General features: G+C 45.6%; 1 protein-coding gene and 1 long non-coding RNA gene across 9 annotated transcripts in view; one reads left to right on the top strand and one right to left on the bottom strand.

The window, feature by feature from the left end:
* IL11 (interleukin 11) overlaps positions 1-23,225 on the bottom strand; it is a 76,324-nt gene that overhangs the window by 31,935 nt on the left and 21,164 nt on the right. The window contains exons 1-3 of one of the 8 annotated variants that reach the window (XM_083582174.1): positions 17,505-17,538; positions 14,760-14,808; positions 10,794-10,891 (exon numbers count right to left, since the gene is read on the bottom strand). The gene's annotated coding sequence lies outside the window, so the exon portion shown is untranslated. Of the gene's footprint in view, positions 1-3,196; positions 3,522-5,341; positions 5,967-7,909; positions 8,336-10,793; positions 10,919-14,759; positions 14,809-17,504; positions 17,705-23,225 lie in introns of those variants that run through there. The other 7 variants (XM_083582173.1, XM_083582172.1, XR_014540952.1 and 4 more) reach the window with 7 other exon arrangements.
* Positions 952-6,055, top strand: LOC310747615. The gene is made up of 3 exons (XR_014540961.1): positions 952-1,395; positions 2,362-2,581; positions 5,959-6,055. It is a non-coding gene; the product is annotated as an uncharacterized lncRNA (long non-coding RNA).

Raw genomic sequence — 23,225 nt, 5'->3', positions numbered from 1 at the left:
TCCTAGCAACCCACGGGCCTTGTTGTGAACCTGCAAGGGGGTGGGTGGGTATCATTACAAATCTTTCTCTTCAGCAAGTGATTGGAAAGGGTCCTTTGGGGTGATGGGAGAGGCAAGGTAACCTAGTAGATACAGTGCTGGATTTGGACACAGGTTTAAATCACTGTTCACACACAGAGCGTACTTTGGGCTAGCTGCTGTCTCTCAGCCTAACCCACCTCACAGGATTGTTAAAACGATGAGGATAAACCATGCTTGCCAATTTAAGTTCCTTGAAGGAAGGAAGGGTGGGATTGACAAAGAGTAATACATAAATAAGGTCCACAGATGAGGCCCAGGTGTGGGGAACATTTGGTCCTCTAGATGTTGCTGAACTACAAGTCTGATCAGCCCCAGCAAGCAAAGTTAATGACCAGGGATGATGGGAGTTGTAGTTCAGTCCTCATATGGAGAACCAAAGGCTCCCCACACCTAATCTATGGGAAGGTCCCATAGATGTTGCTGCTGAGTTTATGAGCCCATAGCAGTGCGAAAGAGGACTTTCACAAGACTGCAACAACCATGGTTGTTTTTAGGCCCTCATTAACCTGCTGTGGGGGATGTGGGTGGCGCTGTGGGTTAAACCACAGAGCCTAGGACTTGCCGATCAGAAGGTCGGCAGTTCGAATCCCCACGACGGGATGAGCTCCCGTTGCTCAGTCCCTGCTCCTGCCAACCTAGCAGTTCGAAAGCACATCAAAGTGCAAGTAGATAAATAGGTACCGCTCTGGCGGGAAGGTAAATGGCGTTTCCGTGCACTGCTCTGGTTCGCCAGAAGCGGCTTAGTCATGCTGGCCACATGACCCGGAAGCTGTACTACGGCTCCTTTGGCCAATAAAGCGAGATGAGCGTCGTAACCCCAGAGTCGGTCTCGCCTGGACCTAATGTTCAGGGGTCCCTTTACCTTTAGTCTGCTGTGGAGCTACTTTTTGCACATAACCACTGCTGCAGCTTTCCAAGTTCTTAAAGTTCAGTGCAGAATCCAGTCTGTCTCAGTGCATGGCAGAGCACCCTCCACATGGACTGCAGTCAGGTGGCTAGAATTCAGTGTGGACTCAAAATAAACCTATAAGTGAGCCCTAACCAGAGTGTGAGAATCAAAGCACTTTGGGGTTCAACACTCGGGCCCACCAAGCAGAATCCTTTTGCGAAATCCAGCCCACTGCAGCAAGCAGAAGCAGACAAGGTGCACTGAACTTACAGAGCAAGGTAGATTTTGATGGCTCAAGAAAGCAAGCCAAGCAACGTGCTAGGAGGAGTTGTGGGTAGAGGAGGCCAAAGTTCAGCAAATCAGAATGATGTCAGATCCTTTCACTCCCAAAATGGGGTGCTGAACGAAATTCTACCTTTGCAACAGTAGGTGTTTGCGACATCTATGAGGAACAGATAAGGTCCCCACAACTGCCGCTCCTGCTGTTGGGGCAATTTGGCAATAGTTGCTCTGGAACTAACAGCTCACTTTCCACCACATCTTGCCTGTGAAACGCTTATCACTCAGATTTGTAGCCTCCGTTCATTTTATCCCTTTGACTCAAGGAGAGTAAGTGCTTCTTAAATTCATTTATATTCGCAACAATTCTGTGAAACAGGTTGCTATTATCCCCATTGAACAGGTTGGGCAACTGAGGCTGGGAGTCAAGTAATTCTCTAAAGAGCGTCCAGAGACTTCAGGCCTGAATGTACCCTTGAACCTAGGCATCCAAGCTTCAGATACAACCTTCGATCCTTGAGGCTGGGGGGAACGCAGCCCTCACGCCACACCTGCCCCGGCCCTTTCCACCTCTATTAACCCCACACTGCCACCATGTGGCAACTCGCCCATGAGCCATTTACTCCAGGGAGAAAGCGGGTTATTATTATGATGATTATTATATATTTTTATATCCCGCCTTGCCCCCCCAGACCGGGGCTCAAGGCAGTTTATACAAATTAAAACAATACAGATTAAATACAAAAAGCTGGAGATCTTCTATGGGACAAAACAAAAACTGCCATCAAACCAGACGGTAACATTACCTAGGAATATGGGTGCCCCTTTTAAAATTATATTTTGCTAAGGTCTCTGGTGCCTATGAGACGGGTTGCTATATGCAACTAACAATACATTCCCCATTTGGGCATCTCCATACTGGGAAAATCTGCATCGGTTGAATGGCCGCCTGAATCTCTGACATGTTAAAGACAGGGAAGTCCTGCTAGGGGTGAGGCGGGATTCGGGGGATGTGCCAAAACATTATAGGGAGGGGTGTGTAGATGGGAGACAAGTCCTGGAGGATCTTAATTCCCAGCAGGAGTGACTTTCAGGTTCTCCTTCACACCCAGCAGGAGGTGCTGCCGAAACATAGCTGTGGTGCCCCCAAAATGGAAGAAACGGCAGTTTCACGGGGGAGCCTGAAACCCCCTCCCCAATGGTCTCCAAAGGAAAGAGAGCCTAAATGCCAGGTCCTTGGAAGTAGCTTCGGCGCTGTGAATGGGGCCTGTGTGAGATGACAGCGTCGTAAACGCTCTCCATAACAACGCAGGGAAGCAACGGAAAACACAGGTCAGATACGACTCCGGCAGGGGAGGTGGTGGGGAAGGGCAGGTGTGCGGCAGGCAGAAAGGAGAGACCCACACATGCATGCCCCAAAGCTGTATGGGGTGGGAGGGAGACATTTCTGCCGGTTACTCTATGTCAGGGGTCAGCAACCTTTTTCAGCCGTGGGCCTGTCCACCATCCCTCAGAACTTGTGGTGGGCCGGACTATATTTTGAAGGGGGGAAAAATGAACGAATTCCAATGCCCCACAAATAACCCAGAGATGCATTTTAAATTAAAAGCACACAGTCTACTCATGTAAAAACACCAGGCAGGCCCCACAAATAACCCAGAGATGCATTTTAAATAAAAGGACACATTCTACTCATGTAAAAACACGCTGATTCCCAGACCGTCCATGGGCCAGACTGAGAAGGCGATCGGGCCGCATCTGGCCCACGGGCCTTAGGTTGCCTACCCCTGCCTTATGTGGTCTTCCAAACGCTCAGCCAAGCCAGGTACACCTTTGCTATCCCTAGAAAAGCATCCCTGTCCATGACACTTTCGTAAAACAAATTACCCCTGCCTGCCCCAGGGATGCTGAATTTTTTTTTCGGTACCAAAATGGACAGTGTCTTACCTCACAGAGTTACACGCCATTGTGCAAAAGTATCGGGTTTCAGCTGGATTTCCCAGTGCCTGAAGGCACTCCATCCTACAGTGCCTGTTCACTTGAAATCTTGTCTACAAGTCCAGCTCAAAGGTACCTTAGGCCCCGAGGAAGAAAATGCATCCCTTTTCACACATGGTCAGGAAATGAGGGGTGCCGACTGAGGGATGGGGTGTGCACTGAAAACAGACACAACCCTTTTAGGTTCCTTCAGAATTTGAAGAGCCTGGTTTGAATTTCATGTGGGATGAGATCTGGCAGAAATCTAGAGATGTGCAGGACCCCAAATCAAACACGCTAAAATCCCCATGTTTGATCTTATCAAGGCTTTTGTCAGAATTCCTCAGATGTTTTCCTGAGGTGTTTACTGGAGGCAAAAATTTTGTGGCCACTCTATGGGATGCCCTCTTTCCTGTGCCAGCAGGGATTATCCACACTTAACTTTTGCCCCAGTTCTTCAAATGCCCGCTCTATAACACTCCATGTCCAAGTCGGGGATTTTTTTAAATTTTGCGCTGAGTTTTCCCTGCGAAAACCTGCTCTTTAAAGCTAAATCTGATTCAATTTTCTACGTTCATAGAATCAAAGAATCATAGAGTTGGAAGGGACCCCGAGGGTCATCTAGTCCAACCACCTGCAATGCAGGGATCTCAGCTAAAGCATCCATGACATATGGCCATCCAACCTCTGCTTAAAAACCTCCAAGGAAGGAGAGTCCGCCACCTTTCGTGAGAGTCTGTTCCAGCTCTTACTGTCAGAAAGTTCTTCCTGATGTTTAGTCAAAATTTCCTTTCTTGTAACTTGAATCCACTAGTTTGGGCCCTAGCCTCCAGAGGAGGAAGAAACAAGTTTGCTCCATCTTCCATGTGACAGCCCTTGGCATATCTGAAGATGGCTATCACATCTCAAGTCTACTCTTTACTCTAAAGATGCCCAGCTTCCTCAATCATTCCTCATAAGGCCTGCTTTCCAGAACCTTTATCATCTTGGTTGCCCTCCTCTGCACACCTTCCAGCTTGTCAACATCCTTCTTAAATTGTGGTGCCTAGAACTGGACACAGTACCCCAGGTATTGTCTAACAGAATAGAGTGGTACTATTACTTCATTTGATTGGGACACTATACTTCTTCTGATGCAGCCTGGAATAGCATTAGGGTTTTTTTGCTGCTACGTCACACTGTTGATTCATGTTAAGCTTGTGGTCCACCAAGACCCCTAGATCCTTTTCATATCTACTACTGGCAAGCCAGGTGTTCCCCATCTTCTGTTGGTGCAGCTGGTTCTTCCTGCCTAAGTGTAGGGCCTTATGTTTTCCCCTATTGAAATTCATTTTGTTAGTTTTGGCCCAATTCTGCAACCTGCTGTTGTCATATTGAATCCCAATTCCATCTTCAGTGGCACCCCACCCATTTCGGTGCCATCTGCAAATTTGATAAGCATCCCCTCAATTCCCTCATCCAGTTCGTTTATAAAGACATTGAACAACAATGGACCCAGCACAGAACCCTCAGCACTTGTCACTTTTTTCTAGGATGACGAGGAACCATTAGAGAGTACTCCTTGGGTTCAGTCAGTCAACCAGCTACAAATCCACTGAATAGTTACCTCATCTAACTCACATGTTATTGATCCATCTGAACGCCACTTGTTGCTAAGAGAATTTGGACGCAAACTGCTTGGAGGTCACATACTGTAGCTAGTTAACATGCCAGAGTCTCAATCGTTATTCAAGTGAGGCCACACAGACATATTTATTCTAGAACCTTCCAGAGGGACTACAAGAGCCACCACAGTGTAGGCCCTGCTCCTTCCACTGATCAATTACTCTTAAGTGAGGGATTTTAATGGACAGGGGGCCACAGACCCAGAGAAAACCAGGACAGATTTTGCAAGCAAAGAAAAGCCATGAAGACTTTCAGTCTTCAGTGGCAGCATGCTCACTACAGTGGCCAGAATCCAAATTCCTTGGCCTAGAAAGCTCACTGGGTAGCTTCGCTATCACTTTCCCATGAGTAAAAATGTGAGCTAAATGAGATGTCTCAAGGGCTGACACAAGGACATGTAAGCACTTTGTTTGTAAAGGACAGCCACAGAAATAATTTTTAGCAGCCTACCTTCATTCAATGCCTCCCTACAGTCTAGTGGGGATCAGAGGGCCACATCCTGAGCTTTTCTGAAAGCAGCCTCAGGAGTCTGGAAATAAGGCTGGAGGGGTTGTGGGAAACGGTGATGAGGTGCTTACAAACAAATTTTTAAGAAAAATTGCCCTCCAAAAGCTGTTTTTTATTTTTGTTTTTTTGCCCAGCAAGGGTGGAGATTATACCGAAGCAAAACAAACAAACAAAACAACTGAGGGTGTTTGTGTGGGGATTTTAATTGCTTCCCTTCCCACCTACCATTTCTCTGCTCCCGAAAACAGCCTCCTAAGGCTGCTTTTCAAAAACATAAAGAAAAAGTTACACACAGCTACATATAACAGCTAGCACAGTCCAGAGACCTGAGGCTTGAAACACTGGCTGACGGGAGGTATATGGAATTGTATACTGTATGCTCAAATCTCCCAAGCCTGGAGCTGGAAGACACACATTCCAAATCTGGAGGTATGCTGTCAGGTATTTGACCTTGACCTGGCTCTGACAGCAGGATCAAAACCCATAAGAAGTTGCTTCCTGTGGGTACCAGTTTTGTGGAGAAGTGGGGGAGGAGCAATCTCCTATATCTCCCATTTCAGACCGACTGACCATTTCGCAAATACTGGGGATGGAGGAAGGTGAGTTGCCAGTGTGATATAACCTTGCTATCAACTCCTCAACCAACTTCGGGACCAGGGAAGGAGGAAGTTTCATGAGGGAAGAACAACAAAACCTTGGGGGAAATGGAGTCTAGGTTTCTTTCCATGTGCCTTTTAGATGGCATTGAATGGAAGCTCCTGTTCTCCTTCGTCATCGCATAACAAACACAGCCTCCTGCAAGGAAGCCGAGACCAGGAATTGGTGCAATCTGGGCTTTTCAAGGGGCTGTCCCAAACCGGGCTCTGAGAAATGTCAGTGAATCAGTGAGAATGACCAAGTGCTTCGCTGCAGTTTACAAACAAACAGTTTGGAAATCCTGAACCTCGGCCAAGGAATGAAAATCCCAGCTCACGTCAACGCTGCACAGTAAACGGAAGTATCGTCTGAGTTCGCAGTGACCACAAGGTGCAGAGCTAATGAGTGTTCATTGCTCGCTTCCCCTAAGTGCCCTCTGATGGGAACGGAGGCTGGGATTTCTGGCCCTTGTCAACATTCCTAACTTTTGCTCCTTCCAGCACCCCTGCTGGGGTGAAGTGTCAGATTAACAGTCTTTTTGGACCAACTTTTGGGCTAAAGTTCAGCCGGGAAGCTTCTTTGGCAAAGACAGCCTCTTAGATTCATTCTTTCATATATTTATTTTTAAAATGATTGTACAATGGTACCTCGGGTTAAGTACTTAATTTGTTCTGGAGGTCCGTTCTTAACATGAAACTGTTCTTAACCTGAGGTACCACTTTAGCTAATGGGGCCTCCCGCTGCCGCTGCGCCGCAATTTCTGTTCTTATCCTGAAGCAAAGTTCTTAACCTTGGTACTATTTCTGGGTTAGCGGAGTCTGTAACCTGAAGCGTATGTAACTCGAGGTACCACTGTATACAACTCTACATCCTGTTCAGTGTACAACCAATGTATACAGTCAGTGCTATTTTTCTAGAAAAAGAGGTGCTGGAACTCACCATGAACACTTCCCTCTTTCTCTTACTGAGAATGGCAATGGCACCCACCTGAGAGGTGCCTGAACTGAGTTCTGGCGAGTTCCCCCTGGAAAAGCCCTGTATAGTAATGCAGAACCAACAATAAAACAAATAAAATGCTTGAACCACACTAAAACTTTGTTAGGGGATCCAGGGACCCCTATTCCCTCCAGGGAGCGACAATTCCCAGAGTTCCCTAGGAAGAAGGAATTGAGTGTTAAACCACCCTGGGAACTGTAGTTCTCTGACAGGAACAACAGGCTCCTAACAGCTCCCAGCACTCTTAACAATCTACAGCTCCCTGAATTTTTTACAGGAAGCTAGGAGTGATGATTGGCACGATACTGCTTTAAATGCATAGTGCAGATTGAGCCTCTGTTACATTGTCAGCTCCCCTTGCCAGTTCTCTTTTCCCATCTTCTTGCCTCATGCTTATGTCTAATTCCCTTTTTCTGTGTCCACCCGGCAGCAGCGTCATGCATTGGCTCAGGGAAGCAGCAGAGATAGCAACATAGAGTGGTACTTCGGGTTAAGAACTTAATTCGTTCTGGAGGTCCGTTCTTAACCTGAAACTGTTCTTAACCTGAGGTACCACTTTAGCTAATGGGGCCTCCCGCTACCGCTGCACCACAATTTCCGTTCTCATCCTGAAGCAAAGTTCTCAACCTGAGGTACTATTTCTGGGTTAGCGGAGTCTGTAACCTGAAGAGCCTGTAACCTGAAGTGTCTGTAACCTGAGGTACCACTGTACTTTATTTGAAAACTTACCTTTGGAGCTGTGCAGAAGCACAGGTGTGCATTGGGAAGTAACATCCACATATATATTAAATATGGCGATCATTAACATAACTGTTCAGTCGATGGGAATAAAATTTTATTTATTTGTTTCTTTATTAATAAAAATTATTGGTCTTTTTTTTATGAAGGAAACTCAAAGTGATTTATAATACAGTATATAAACAAGTGCAAACATTAAAACCAGCATAAAATAAAGGAAAAAGAAAATATAACGCACAATCTTTTAAAAGACAGGATTTTAACATCCCACCCACTCAAGGAGGCCTCAGGTAATTAAAAGCCAAAGGCCTAGTGAAAACGAAATATTTTTGCCCCGCGCCTAAAGCTATGGAACGATGATGCCAGGTGAGTCTTCCTTGGGAGAGCTTTCCACAAGTGGGGAGTCACCATTGAAAACTGAGGATAAAACATCCTTCTCACACAGCCATTGTATGGTCAAAGATGGGGAGGAGGAGGAAGATGTGGAAAAGGGGGGACCAAATCAATTTTGCAGGATCAAAGCCACTCTGGCAATCCAGTAAGAATAGCGGAAGTAACATGCAGTTACTAAAAGAAAAAAGAAAAAAAGTCAGCATTAAAACTAGTCTGGGAAATCCTGTCATGAAGGATCAGAAGTAGCACCATCAACACAAGTGTTGGGGTGTCATGTGTATTGTGAGGAGGTGAGGTGTAATAACACAAATAATTTTTTAAAAGCCCTCTTTGTCCGGCACAGAAAAGATTACAACGTCAGCACCAGGTGAGCCACTTTAGGGAAGGCATTCCATAACTGGGGCACAACTGCTGAGGAAGTCCTCTCCCTTGCGAGTGAAGAGCCTACCTCTGACACAAGGAGGCCGTCAGAGAAGAGCTTGAGCAGAAAAACCTAACAAACAGGGAGGGTTATCTGAGGAGCCTCATACAATTCTTATGGATTTTCCTTTGAGGAGCTCAGTGGGTGTGAACCCCTTGCTACCTACCAATGCAAAGTCTTGCCTGCTGGTCTCAAAGTTTGTGGGAGCTTTTGGTTTACACAGAACAATTACAACTAGCTCCGGGTAGATTTTGGAGGCAAGAAGGTTATAGAGCTGAATACTCTCCTTCTTCACACTTTTAGGGGCCAGGAAGTCAGTATTGGCACTGGGCTCAAATGCACCAAAGTCTCTTTTTGGGGGTGAGGGGCAAAAAGGAAGCCAAAGTGGAGGACTGGAGAATACAGTCTTACAAAAGCAGGCACACAGGTCCTTGCTCTCTCATGTCTTGCCAAACACACACACAGAGAGGGAGGGAGGGAGGGACAGCCTTCTCAGGTAGACAGTTTCTGTCTGTCCATTGGAAGGCTTGTCTGTCCAGCCCTCCAGCCGGGCGGGCCCCAGACGTACAGTTTCCCCCAGTGTGACTCAGGCATAAACACAGCCCCAGGCCAAGGTGTGTGTGCTGTGAGGTGGCGTGAGGGGGTGTGTAAGTGTGTGTGCAATCGGAACTTTACCATCAGCTCAACCGAGCAAGTGGCGCGTTCCGTGTGTGTGTGAGAGAGAGAGAGACAAACGTTTAAACTGATGTCTCACATGCTCCCCTGTTTTTCTTGGTTGGGGGGTAGAGGAGGCACTATGAACCATCTTCTGGCCTGTAGTAATTTTAGCCTGCATGTCCTAATGGGCATGGGGGGGGGGAGTTGGTCTCACTCCCCTCAAGTGGTCTGTCTGTCTGTCTGTCTCTTATGATGTTTCCGAAGAAGGCACCTTGGAATTTTATTGCAACAATATCTCTTCCTCTCCCCCCCCCCCACATACAAGTAAAAAAAATTCTATTTAAGAATTGGCCATATATGGAGCCAGACTTCATGGCTAGGTCCTTTCATTCCCAATGTGGAAATGCAGGCCTTACAAGGTCCCCAAAAATCCCCCAAGGGGAACAGAATCCAGAGAAGTACGCCCAGATACTTCAGTGGCTACTCTGAAAGGTCTCGTGAGAATTAACCTTCCTGAAGCATCTTCTGCTGATTTCCCATGTTCTGGTTGCTCCCAGTTCAGCCATATAAGCGGCAAGCTTGGTGCCTTATAAAACCTATTACAGATCAGGTTTTTCTCCATCTTGGATAAGCTGTCTGACTTCCGAATCATGTTCAAAATAAAGGATGCCACCAGTGCAAGAGGTTAGCAGAAACCCGGCTTGCTGAATCGCACCACTTCAGCATGTAATATCTAAGCAGTCCTTTATTGCTAGTATTTGGGAAATGTGATTTGTGTATATATAACTCAGGGTCCCTCTGGACATCCTTTTTATTTGTGCATCAGGGTGGTCATAAGCCTGCAAAATACTGTTTGTGCCTGCTAAAGTTTTGGGGTTGATGTGCTGCTTCATTTTTAACGACACGTAACTTCCTGCTGAACTCCTGTGACTTTTTACACTGCAAATATTCTGGATTGTTGCTTTCTGCCCCATTTCCATTGCGCTATTGAGCAAGAGTGCCCCTCCAGGTAGCAAAAGTGCAATTAACATTGGAGAAGCATTGCAGAACGAGTAAAGCAGATTGATGTGTGGACAATCCAGTATCAATTCACCATTAATGCACTATTATAGTGTCAGTGACAATAAAAATATTTAGCAAAAAAGTGGGTGGGAATTACCGTATTTTTTGCTCTATAAGACTCACTTTTTCCCTCCTAAAAAGTAAGGGGAAGTGTGTGTGCGTCTTATGGAGCGAATGCAGGCTGCACAGCTATCCCAGAAGCCAGAACAGCAAGAGGGATTGCTGCTTTCACTGCACAGCGATCCCTCTTGCTGTTCTGGCTTCTGAGATTCAGAATATTTTTTTTCTTGTTTTCCTCCTCCAAAAACTAGGTGTATCTTGTAGTCTGGTGCGTCTTATAGAGCGAAAAATACGGTACATGTTGCAAAAAAAACACAACCCACCAGCTCTAATATGAGAAGTAGTGGTGCAATTAGGCGATTTTAGACTCTGGGTGGAATGGTCTTATTTGGGGAGTGCTATTTACATTGTAATAATCACGGTTTTACTTACTTTAAAATGTAGTAACCAAGCTTTGCTGCATTTAAGGGCTCTCCCGTTCATTCTGCTGTGGGGCCTATCCAGGGCACTGCTGATGAGAAGATGATAGGCTGATAGGCGGAGAGGAGAAAAGGAATCTGGTGAGAAATCAGAATGTAGTCTTGTTATTCAAACACAGTTCGAGACTTGATCTTGAATCTGCTGCAAGCAAGCATGGAGGTCTGTTGTAAGCCCTTCCCCCCCACCAGTTCCCTTGTACCTTGGGCAGGTGTCCTTGATTTGGTGTGTCACAGCGGAGAGTAAAAGCTGCATGAAAGCCATTTGATCTAGAAGTTGTGGGCACAATGCCTGGCATTCGGGGAAGGGATGTATCTCATATCATAATACGTCCCTGCCGGGTGAGACCAAAGGCCTATCTAGTCCAACATTGCGCTCTCACGGTGGTCAACCACATGCCTGTGGGAAGCTCACAAGCAGCACATGAGCACAAGAGTACACTTTCATTCATGATTCCCAGCATCTGGTATTCAGAGGCACATGGCCTCTGATTCTGGAAGCAAGACACAGCCATTGTGACTAATCTCATTTTAAAGCCAGCTAAATCGGCAGCCATTGAAACATCTTGTGGGGACAATTCTATAGTTTAATTACGTGTACATATAAGCACTTCTTTTCATTTGTCCTACTCGGGTTAAACTGGATGGCTCCGGGTTCTAGCATCACGAGAGTGGGAGAAAAACCTGTCTCTCAACTATCTGCTTTCTCCAGCCATAGTTTTATAAACTTTGTTCCCCTTTATTTGCTCTTCCCCATGTAAAAGCCCCAAATACCATTACCCATTTGTGTGCATTGGGGCAGGGATACTCAAGATGCTCAGAGGCAAACATCCGTATCACTTCACATTCCAAGAGTGTGCTGTCATTTAAATAATTTCTAAAATAACTTGAGGTGAGAAAAGTTCCACCCTCGCAACAACCTTATAACCAAAGTTATGCTCAGTGCATTTTTCTGGGGGGTACTCAAGGGTACATAGTGCCGGCACCACCCCCCATGTTAAAAGTGTGGCACTTACTGTAACAACATGGTGAATACCAGCGCCTTTTTTTTCTTTAAAAAAAGAGCACTGGTTATGCTTATTCTATAATTATGCTCAAATGGAAGCAAGGCACATGACTGAAACAGAATTCAGCTCCCCAAGAACCCCAGCTTCCCTTTTTAAAATGTTTCTATCCCTCTTGAGGGCAAAGCTAGACTTGAAACTGTGTTGGCAATGCCTTGTGTCATCATGGGTCACCTTGCAATTTTCTTAGGCGCTCGTTGGGTTGAGAACACTCTGTGCATGGAAGACATATAACAGCAAAACCCGGGATGGAATGTCAAGGAGCAGGGTTGGTGCCAAGGAAAACACAAGCCGGATGGGCAAATATTTGGCCATGAGGTGATGGGGGAAACCTTCTCTCCGCCTTTGGCTTGGCGCCCATGGGGGCTTTTCCAATGGCGCACCAACTCGGTGGAGTGACTGTCAGAGCAGGGTGCCCAGATTAAGCAACTTGGAATGGATCCAGCCCCCTGCGCAAGGGAAGGGGACCCGGCAGAGGTCATATACATGTTCTTGCCCGCACACAGGTTAACCAAATTTTTGAGGCCTTTGAGGCTTTGCAAAGAGTCACATGTACCATCTGCCTGAATCATTAGCAAAAACAGTGCACTGCTTGTGGCAAAAAGGTTCCTGTTGACTATTTGGTATGCAGTGTGGGCCATACATAAGGGGAGATATGTGGAAATATATGCAACCAGGCCAATGTAGGATTTATCACTAATAACCCCTAACATTATAACCACAAAGCCCCCAATTCTGTAACCAGAATGAATTATGAAAATGATTTCATTCATTGAGATTAAAAACCCACTTTGTCCTTCAGATGTTGTCCAACGTCTTTAAAACATTTCCTCCTATTACCTTGCTCCCTACATTTAGAAATGGAAATATTTATTTATTTTTATTTAGTCAATCTTATAAATATCTCTCAAAAGGCTTTAAAATAAGGAATCAAAGAGTCTGCCCCCCCCCCCCGACAACCTTTTAATTATGCACCCATGATTATTTGTGCTGATTATTGTATTGGGGTAAAAGGTAAAGGTACCCCTGCCCGTACGGGCCAGTCTTGACAGACTCTAGGGTTGTGCGCTCATCTCACTCTAGAGGCCGGGAGCCAGCGCTGTCCACAGACACTTCCGGGTCACATGGCCAGCGTGACAAGCTGCATCTGGCGAGCCAGCACAGCACACGGAACGCCGTTTACCTTCCCGCTGGTAAGCGGTCCCTATTTATCTACTTGCACCCGGGGGTGCTTTCAAACTGCTAGGTTGGCAGGCGCTGGGACCGAGCGACGGGAGCACACCCCGCCGTGGGGATTCGAACCGCCGACCTTTCGATCGGCCTAGGCGCTGAGGCTTTTACCCACAGCGCCACCCGCGTCCCTATTGTATTGGGGTAGTAATACACAATCCCACTTCCAATAGCGTTCGCACGTACAAACATTTCTGCGGCAGACACACTGCTTCATTTCCAATCAGCACATGTCCCACATCTTCCAGCTGAAATCATGTGACCTTTCATCCAAGAAATGCTTTTGTTTACTTTTGTTTTGGTATCACTTTTCTTGTGCTATAGTGCAAAAGTGCCCCTTAAGAGGGCAGTAATGCAAAACACTGGGGAAGCATCACAGAAGAATTAATAAAGCATAAAAATGTGTAGTACTGTATAAATCTGCAACTAATATAATATTATGGGTTCTGTAACATGGTGCAGAATACCTCTGCAAACACTTCTGCCCCCCCCCCCCCCCGGTCTGGAGGGGCTCTCTGAAATAACAAAAAGTCAAAAGCACACAGCAAAACAACAAACCTATATAGGTAATATGAACAACATGCAAATTCTTCAAACCATCAGGCTGCAGAATATTAAAAATAATAAGCAGTAAGTACAATTCAGCAACCAACAGCTGGGGAATGCCCAGACAATGAAGGATACTTTCAGTAAACATCTAAAATGTACTCAGACCTGCAGAAAGATTATACCGCTCAGAATGCAGGTACGTGGGAGCTGGTTTGCAGCACGTAAATGGGACAAGAATTGGGGTGCGCAAACCCGGATGTGCCCTTACTTTGCGCAAGGAGAAGTGGAAGGCCACACAAAATCAGGACAGGGATCAGGTGGCTGGCTATCAGTGTGCCAGGTACATGGAAACCCCAGAGAATATCCACACATTGAACCTTCAGGCCTATGCTTAAGCTGTTCTAAGGATACCCCTAATGTGTTGATGTGATACTAGGGACTCAGCTACACTGGCAAAGAAAAAGCGCTTTATAAGCGTTGTTGATGCATCCTGTGTCACCAGATGGCGCTGTGAAGTTCCATTTTTGCCAACCCGATTTCTCATACAAAGTTTAAAATGCGTTTAAATGAAACGCTTCTTTGATGCGTCTAGACCCAGCCTAGCTTGCAAACACTGACGTCCTACAGGTATATTTGTCAGAATCTGCTAGAATCAGCTGCAGGTCCCTGTTGGGTATGTCTGGATAAACTACGTCTGCCCCCAGAAATCCTTGTAAGAAATATTTAAACATCAGTTGCCTTAACTGCCAGTCATTAATTCAGTTTCATTTATTAGAAATTCTACAACTCTCTATGCCTTTTCATATAACAGGAAAATAAAAGAGAACTGTAAAACGAAATACAATTAAGTGAGACATAAAGCAATTCTAAGTGGATATAATATATCACTAGCTACCAGGGCTTCCTCAGTTGCATATAGCCACTTGCTAAAATGCAAAATGGATTTAGCATGCTTAACAGGTTCTTAAAACCGATGGGATTAAAAAACGGAACTGTTTCTTCAGAAATACACAATTAAAAAATGCTAGGAAGCCATAAACCATCTGATATGCAGATACAAAATTAAAATAAAAGCATACCTCAGACACGTGAGGTAAAATGTGTTACTCCGCAAATCACCATGGCACACTATGAAATAAATAATAATGATTAAAACTGCAAATAATTGATACTATTTTGATTTGTCAGCCAATTTGCTATCTGTTCCAGAAACTGGCTCCCAACCCACATTCTTTGCCCTTTCCTGTCTATGATACAGAGCTTGTAGGACAAATGTTACTACTGGTTTCAACACTTTATAAGAATGGGTGGCTAGAAGGAATTTTATACTCTGAGGTAAAAGATAATGAGTCTTTTCCTATCAGCAGGGGTTCCAACCGCTGCAGTCTTAAAAGCTACCAAAAGGAATAATAAAACAAGCAATGGAGAAAGAAAACCTTTCATGTTTCCAAAGTTACACGGTCAGAATTGACTAAGGTCTTGTCCACATTATGGTGGTAAAACCTGGGTCTGAAGAGGACAACTGCAAACCGCAGGTGGGGGTGGCTTTATAGGACGGACAACTCCTCTATTAAAAAGAAATAAACAAATCCTAACCTCACATATTGGAGATGGCTAGCCCAGAACCCCTTTTCCATGACATGTTTAATTTCCATGGAGATTGAATGCTTTTCCGTACAAAATAAATTCAGTCACGTCAGCTTTCATCTAAAGGGTTGAAACGCATTTGTTTGGCTATAATACTACATTTATTATTGTATTAAAACAATTACCACCATTATTTTATTGTATGTCAATTTGATATATCTCATGTATTGTGGCAATAGTAAAGTTTGTATAGCCATCTCTTTACAATATTTTAGAAGCAGTAAGTTCTAATTTTTATTCCCACCCAGCTTTTTTATTTTTAATCATCTGCTTTTGGAGACTGAGGCCCTACACCTCTTGCTGTGGAGCTGGTATGAAATACTACAGCCAAACACAGGCTTACCTCCTCTGTGAGAGCCAAAACTAAAAAGCAGCAATGTTCTCCATCTTCTTTTTTCATGGCCATTATAATTATTATTTAAACTTATATCCCACCCTTCCTCCCCAAGGAGCCCAGGGCAGCAAACTATAACACTGACACAATTAAAGCATCTCAAAACAATTCCTATGCAGATGCAAACTTTGAACAACAACATAAACTTAGCACAGGGTGCTTCATCTCAGCAATCCTCTAAGCAGGTTAGACCTTATGGAAAAGGTGGGTTATAAATCTAGCCTGTACAGTACTAAGCTGGGTCCAGACGCAGGTTAGTAATACTTAGTTCCCCCTGAAATCAATGGGACATAAATCATGCCTAACTTGTCCCACTGATTTTAATAGAAGTGCAATTAGAGTTGTGCCAACTAAGTTATACTCAAAGCAGACCCACTGAAACTAATGGACCTAAGTTAGTCGCATCTATTAACTTCAATGGATCGACTCTGGATATGATTAACAACAGCTACAACCCTCAGTCTGCATCCAACCTTTTCTTGTTGCCCGTGGGAAGCTATGAGCTTCAACATTGAGCCTTGCTATGTGTGAGTTCTTGTATACGTAACTGTGCATTCAGTTGTCTGCTGAAATGCAAAGAGCAGTACAGGATTATGTTTCATGCAACTTGGGTTGGTTTGTGGATTAAAGTAATTTTGTGTATGCTTTCCTTCATGAGGTTTGGTTGGCTGCGCATTCTTGTTTTCATTGGTAGAAATATGGGAGTGGGTAACCGTGGAACTGGAATTTATGAATCTGTATATTCTTCTGTGTGGGGATGCGTGTGGTTCTTTGCTTTGCTGCCTCTGTGTGTGTGTGTGTGTGTGGTTGCGGTTTTTTCCTCCTCAGGCAGAACTTTCACATGCCATGAATGTATGTATAAAGGCGTAACGGGATCGGTTAGTGGATCTGTGCATATGTGTGTGGTACTTTGCTTCTGTCTTCGCGTATGCATAATTATGAATGTTTGCAGGTACGTGCTTTTGGCTAGCCTGCATGCACCCATCTGCATGGTAGCAGAAGCACCCAACTGCCACAGCATGTAGATAAGTGTGCAATTGCATCATTCTGTGTGTCTTTCATGGGTGTGTGGGTCCCTCGGTCCCTTTGCCATGCCTGAAAATCTCTGAATTCCTTGGTGCATAGCTGTGCATTTTCTACGCCGAGGTATATGTGTGGTTCTTCCCTTCACTCTCTGTGTGTGCATATTTGTGGATGTGTACATGGAAATGGAAAGTCTGTGTATTTTCCCATATGAGGGACGTGGATACCATAACTCTGCGTAAGCACATTTCCATTATTCATCACAACATGTATATCTTGCCTTTCTCTAAGGAGCTCAAGTTGGCGTACATAGTTCTCTCCCCCTCCATTTTGTCCGCACAACAACCCTGTGAGGTAGGTCAGGTTAAGAGACAGTGGTTGTGTACACACCATACATTCAAAGCACCCACACACAAATCACAGGGAAGTGCTGTTTACTGCTCACAGAGCTACGATTCCTGGCACCTGTAATAAACTACAGTTCTCAGGGTTTTTTGGGTGAAGGGGAACTCTGTGTCCAAAGTAAGGTGTGTCCACAGCCAATGACTGGTCCAAGCTTCATGGGTGACTGGAGATTTGCACCCTGGTCTCCCAGGTCCTAGTCCAACTCTGTAGACACCATCCCATACTAGAAATCTATAAAAGCGGGTCCATGACTGTGTGTCGCTTCTGCTGCCTCCCCCAGCCCCATGAACCACCGTCTTGAGGAAGAACTGAGTCCATGCCTGTTTCATATTATATGCATTTCACTTATGCATACCCAACCGGCTAGCAGACGAGGAGTTCCTCTTGCGTAGGTGTGGGGGCTTGCAATGTCGAGTGTGCGATATTGGATCCATCTCCCCATGTACGCCATTAGGTATATACTTTGCTTGTGTACTTTTTGATTGTTATCTTCTTTCGTTTGGAGGCGGCTGCCAAAAAGCCGAGGCGGGGAATCCGATGAATCTGGAATGGCCAAGGGAGCCGGGGGTGGGGGAGGGAGGGGGCGGTAGGGTAAAAGTGAAGAGGGAACCCCTGAGCTGGGATATATCAGGGGAGGGGTGAAGCCCCCCGTGGGTCTTCTGGGCTGCCTGACGTCCTCTGCGTCAGTTGCCCAAAAGGTCACTGTGGTCAGCGTCTGCTGGCTTTTATTGTTTGCATTTTCCTCAGACACTGCCACAGCAAAAGGCTATGATGAGTCTCCGTCCCGGCGTCGTTTGCCCCCACCCTGGCTCTGACCCCCACCTTGGGGGGAAATGGACTCACTATGAAAATATCAAACCCGAGGAAAAGAAACAGCCCCTGAGCAAGAGACAGAGAAGGGAAAAAAAGACCACAAGGCTTTAAACAGGAGGTGGGGGTGGATGGGAATATTCATCATGCAGCCCCCCTTTCCTCCCAGACTCTCTCCCCCCTCCCCGCTTTAAAAATTTGCCGAAGGCTCTGCCAGATCAAGGGAACACTTTCCAAAATCCATGGTTTCATTTACGGCTCTTACCTCCAATACTACATTATGCTACTGCAGAAATTTAGGTGAGGGTTCTTTCCGAGGGAGAAGGCCTATCATCGAAATGCATGCTCTAAAATGTTCCCGGGAGCTAGTCCGCCACCATCTAAATCTTTGGGTGTTTAAAATGTTTTATTTCCCACCTTTTTCAGCAATACCGTTTCCCAAAGGGGACTCTCAATAACTAATTACAAAGCAAGGCATAATAAAAACGTAACAACAACAAAAACAGCCTAATAATAAAAAAAATTGTCCAGTAGCACCTTAGAGACTGGACAATTTTTTATTTATTTTGACTGCCTCAGACCAAGACGACTACCTACCTGAGCCTAATAAATAATAATAATAATAATAATAATAATCACAAATTAAATGCCACCAAATGTTTAGGCCAGAGGTGGCAAACTGGTTTTGGTCAAAGAACCAAAACAAATCCAAGCTACAGGTCAGTTTACCTGTTTAAAAAATTATTTTTCTTCTAAAATTATTGGCATTTTGAGGGACTGGATCAAGCCGCCAAATAGGAGGTCTGGCTTAGCTGAGCAGAAAAGCTTAAAATTGACGCAATGTGGGTGTCAAAACAGAAGTGTCTGCAGAAAGTATATCAGAGTCTGAGGTCTACTATAGAAAAGGGCTTGTATCCCCGTTGTCTGCACCTTAATTTGCAAGGTGTGAGCCCCTGGAGCAAGTGGTTCTTCAAGATACCATCGGTCTCAAAGCATTTATGGCTTAAACCATAAGGTCAAAACCAATTCCAAGTTGCACCTAGAAACAAATCTGGTTAGTAACCCGGCCAGTGTAGTTTTGAACCCGTTGGTGATTGCAAACCGCTCGTCAGAAGCAGCCCCACGTACAACACACTGCAGTCGTCTGAACTCAACGGCTCTTGTTTTTGTTGTTGTTGTTGTTTAGTTGTTTAGTCGTGTCCGACTCTTCGTGACTGCATGGGCCAGAGCACGCCAAGCACTCCTGTCTTCCACTGCCTCCCGCAGTTTGGTCAAACTCATGCTAGTAGCTTCGAGAACACTTTCCAACCATCTCGTCCTCTGTCGTCCCCTTCTCCTTGTGCCCTCCATCTTTCCCAACATCAGGGTCTTTTCCAGGGAGTCTTCTCTTCTCATGAGGTGGCCACAGTATTGGAGCCTCAGCTTCAGGATCTGTCCTTCCAGTGAGCACTTAGGGCTGATTTCCTTAAGAATGGATAGGTTTGATCTTCTTGCAGTCCATGGTACTCTCAAGAGTCTCCTCCAGCACCATAATTCAAAAGCATCAATTCTTCGGCGATCAGCCTTCTTTATGGTCCAGCTCTCACTTCCATACATCACTACTGGGAAAACCATAGCTTTAACTGTGTACATGTTACAAAACCTCTATGTTGAAATCACTCCTCTGTAGGAAATATCCAGTACGTAGTAGACAGGCATAGGGGCAAGAATTCAGAGCAGTGTGTGAAACAGAATTTTGGAAGAGGAATTGAGGCCCGCACCAGCCGCCTCAAGCAGGCCCGGAGCTCAAGCAGCCCAGCTGCAGCCCATCAAAGCATGGGATGGGATGAGAAACACAGTCCGCTTCTAGGCTGTCGCAATCTAGAAGGCATGATTTAATAATATACTGTGAAATTTAGGTTGAGCAACTAAAGCAGACTTATTGCTTTTGCACAGCTAACCTGCTTCCAAAGAAATCCCGGAAATTTTTGTGTCAAGAAAATGCCCTGGGAAGGGTGGGATAATGTTGATGCCGGATGATGCCCTGTAATCTCTGTGCAAGCAAATAATAATTCTTCAGAGGTTCTGTTTAAATTTGTGGTTGTTAAAAAGGCAGGGGGTTGGGAACACAAATGCTTGGGAAGCAGTGATGCTGTATTATCTCCACGCAAATTTTGCGCACGCTATTCAGAATGAGTGTTCAATAAGCAGGCCTCTCTGGAAGAGCTCAGCGTCTCTGTCACTTTGCACAGGGGCTGCTCCGAAGGAGTATTTGTGAAGCAATTGCTGTCAGGGGTGGCGGGGATCCAATCCCATGCAGGAGACCCATTTGCTCAGGTTATTTCCTATAGGGAAATGGGCTTTCCCCCCTCCCCAGCGCTCCAGTGGCTACCAGCCACTGTGGCTATGTTTTACCTCCACTGTCAGAGGCTGTGTGCCTCTGAAGACCGGTTTGGAAGAATCGCTGTTGCAGTCATGTCTAGCTTGCAGGCCTCCCACAGGTATCTGGTCGGCCCGCAACTTTTCATACCACTTAGGGTCCCTCCAGACTGGTGTTTTAGTGCAGGCGTATTTTAAAACATGCTCTTGACAGAATAACAGTGCGCTAGTTGTGGATTTATTATGCTTCCCCAATGCTATCACATTATTCCTGTCCAGTGCAACAAAAAATAAGAACATTTGTGGTTCAAAATTATTTTAGAATACTTGAAAAAGCCACTGAGGTTTTGAAGGCACTAGAAGGGAATGTGGGGGGGGGGGGGAGAGAACTGATTGTTTCTAAGATGAACATCCATAGAATAAGTTGGCTTAGCATGGGGAGGCAAACTAAGGCCTGAGGGCCGGATCCGGTCCAATCGCCTTCTAAATCTGGCCCACGGACGGTCCGGGAATCAGCGTGTTTTTATATGAGTAGAATGTGTCCTTTTATTTAAAATGCATCTCTGGGTAATTTGTGGGGCATAGGAATTCGTTCATTTTTTTTCTTTTCAAAATAAAGTCCGCCCCCCCCCACTAGGTCTGAGGGACGGTGGACTGGCCCCCTGCTGAAAAAGTTTGCTGACCCCTGGCTTAGGGCAACTTTCTGTCCTTCCTTCCTCTCTCTATACCGTATTTGTACTAGTCCATTGTCACACTGGCAATGGACTGTGCATGTTCCAGGGTGAAGGAAGCACCAGAGACAGGCAGGTGGTGGGTAACCAAGGTGGGCTTGCAGTGATGGGAGCATTGGGCTGCACAGTCAAGCAGGGTGGAGAGAGTGAATAAGCTAGGCTTGCAGCACAGAGCAGGTTGAGTGAGGGGTGTGGGTGCAGTAGTGCGGAGGTTTGGCGAGAAAATGGGGAGGGCCTTTGGCAAGAAGTAATGGAGAGTGGTCTTTGGTGAGGAATAAGGGGGAGGCAGCATTGCGGAGAGGGTTGGACCCTCCAAATTGAGCAGTGGCATCAGCCCGTATGTTGTTTGTGGTACCTCGAGTTACAGACGCTTCAGGTTACAGACACTTCAGGTTACAGACGCTTCAGGTTACAGACTCCGCTAACCCAGAAATAGTACCTCGGGTTAATAACTTTGCTTCAGAACAGAAATTGTGTGGCGGCGGCACGGCAGCAGTGGGAGGCCCCATTAGCTAAAGTGGTACCTCAGGTTAAGAACAGTTTCAGGTTAAGAACGGACCTCCAGAACGAATTAAGCTCTTAACCCGAGGTACCACTGTACTGTATTGCAACATTTTTATTCTACTTTAGTGTTCAAGGCGCTTCACATACCATGATCTCAGTACCTTGTACGGAAGTCCTATAAGGTGGGTCAGTATTATTATTCCCCTCACATTGCAGATGGAGGAGCTGAGCTTTCATAAGATCATCTGGTAAGTTTATGGTAGAGGTGAGACTTGAATGTCCTGTTTCACAGCTGAGTAGTTGATCCCAAGTATAGTCCCTTTTATTGAAGCGTGTTCTTAGCCACTAGTCATCACTGTTGCCATAAACGTATTTGTACACCAAAAAGTTCACAATAGAAAATGTGGAAACAGTGAAAATGTGGTCAGTATGTTGTTATTATGCACACACATACACACCTAAATTGTGAAAGGGGCTGTTACAATGTAATGTAAATGCCAGAGAGAAACTACTAAGCTTCTCTAGAAATAATCACAATTGTCTTACCACATATTGGACATATAACAAACAGTACATCTATGCACTAAACCCTTGCATCCATGCTATGAACAGAAATGCACATGGCAGACTGGAGTAAGGGAGACGGCTTGGGTGTGGGTGGGTTCATGTATGTGTAGATGAGGCAAACATTTCCCTGTAAGGGCAACACTTAGCGCAAGAATGATTCTATACTTGGTACAGCAGATACACAACACCTAAGAACTTGCCATACACACATTCATTGCGGCAGGAATGGAATTTTCTGTGCTACAAGATACCACACAACGAACACAAGAAAACAGCAATGGGTGCTATCCAACTGAATAGATCCATTGCACAAGGATTTCAGCTTGTACAACGAAACTTCCCCTCCCTCTCCTTTCCCTGCACCCCTCCGCCCCCACCAACACCCTTCCCAAATCTGTTCTGGAGGGTTGTGGGGAAACCCTGAACAGATTTGGGGGGGGGGCATGAGGGCTGCGAGGAAAGGACGGGGGTGAGTGGGTGGGGAACGTTCCTTTGTGCAGCCAAACGTACTTGCGCTAGCAGATGTATTCAGATGGGTGAATATACCTGCAACAGAAATGCTACTCTGAGGAAAGACATCTGGGTCCTGTGCAACGAACGCTACAGCTATTCCATGACACAAATAACTGTGTGGGACGGCACAGAAATATGCATGTTAGCACGCAACAATGCATACTCCCACCTACTTATCTCCAAGCTCGCATTGCATGGGTGTGCTTGTGTACATTTGTGTGTATTCATAGTGCATTTCCTGCGTGACATTTGTGTCTGTGTGTAGGTATGAGCGTTTGTGAGTGGGCAGTTATATACAAACACTGCGATGAGCATGTATTGTGAGTGGAGCGTGTGTGTGTGTGTGTGTGTGTGTGTGTCTATGCATATTTTCCTAGATCCCTTTTCCAGCCCCTGACTGTGCACACTCTGGTGTGAATCCCATCTCTCTCACCGTCCCGATGACACAAGAGCCTGGATTACAGTGTGCGCTGCTGACGGCAGAGTTTGGTCCTATCTAAACATCCCCCTTGACGCTTCCTGCCACGTCAGAGCTACTGGGGTGGGGGGGGGGGAGAGAGCTGGCATGTCCAACCGCAGAGTTATGACTCTCC

This window comes from Podarcis filfolensis (genome assembly GCF_964270895.1).
Source record: "Podarcis filfolensis genome assembly, chromosome: 13".
NCBI lineage: Eukaryota > Metazoa > Chordata > Lepidosauria > Squamata > Lacertidae > Podarcis > Podarcis filfolensis.
Note: the sequence above shows the minus strand (reverse complement) of the source record. Positions and strands in the feature narration are given on the sequence as shown.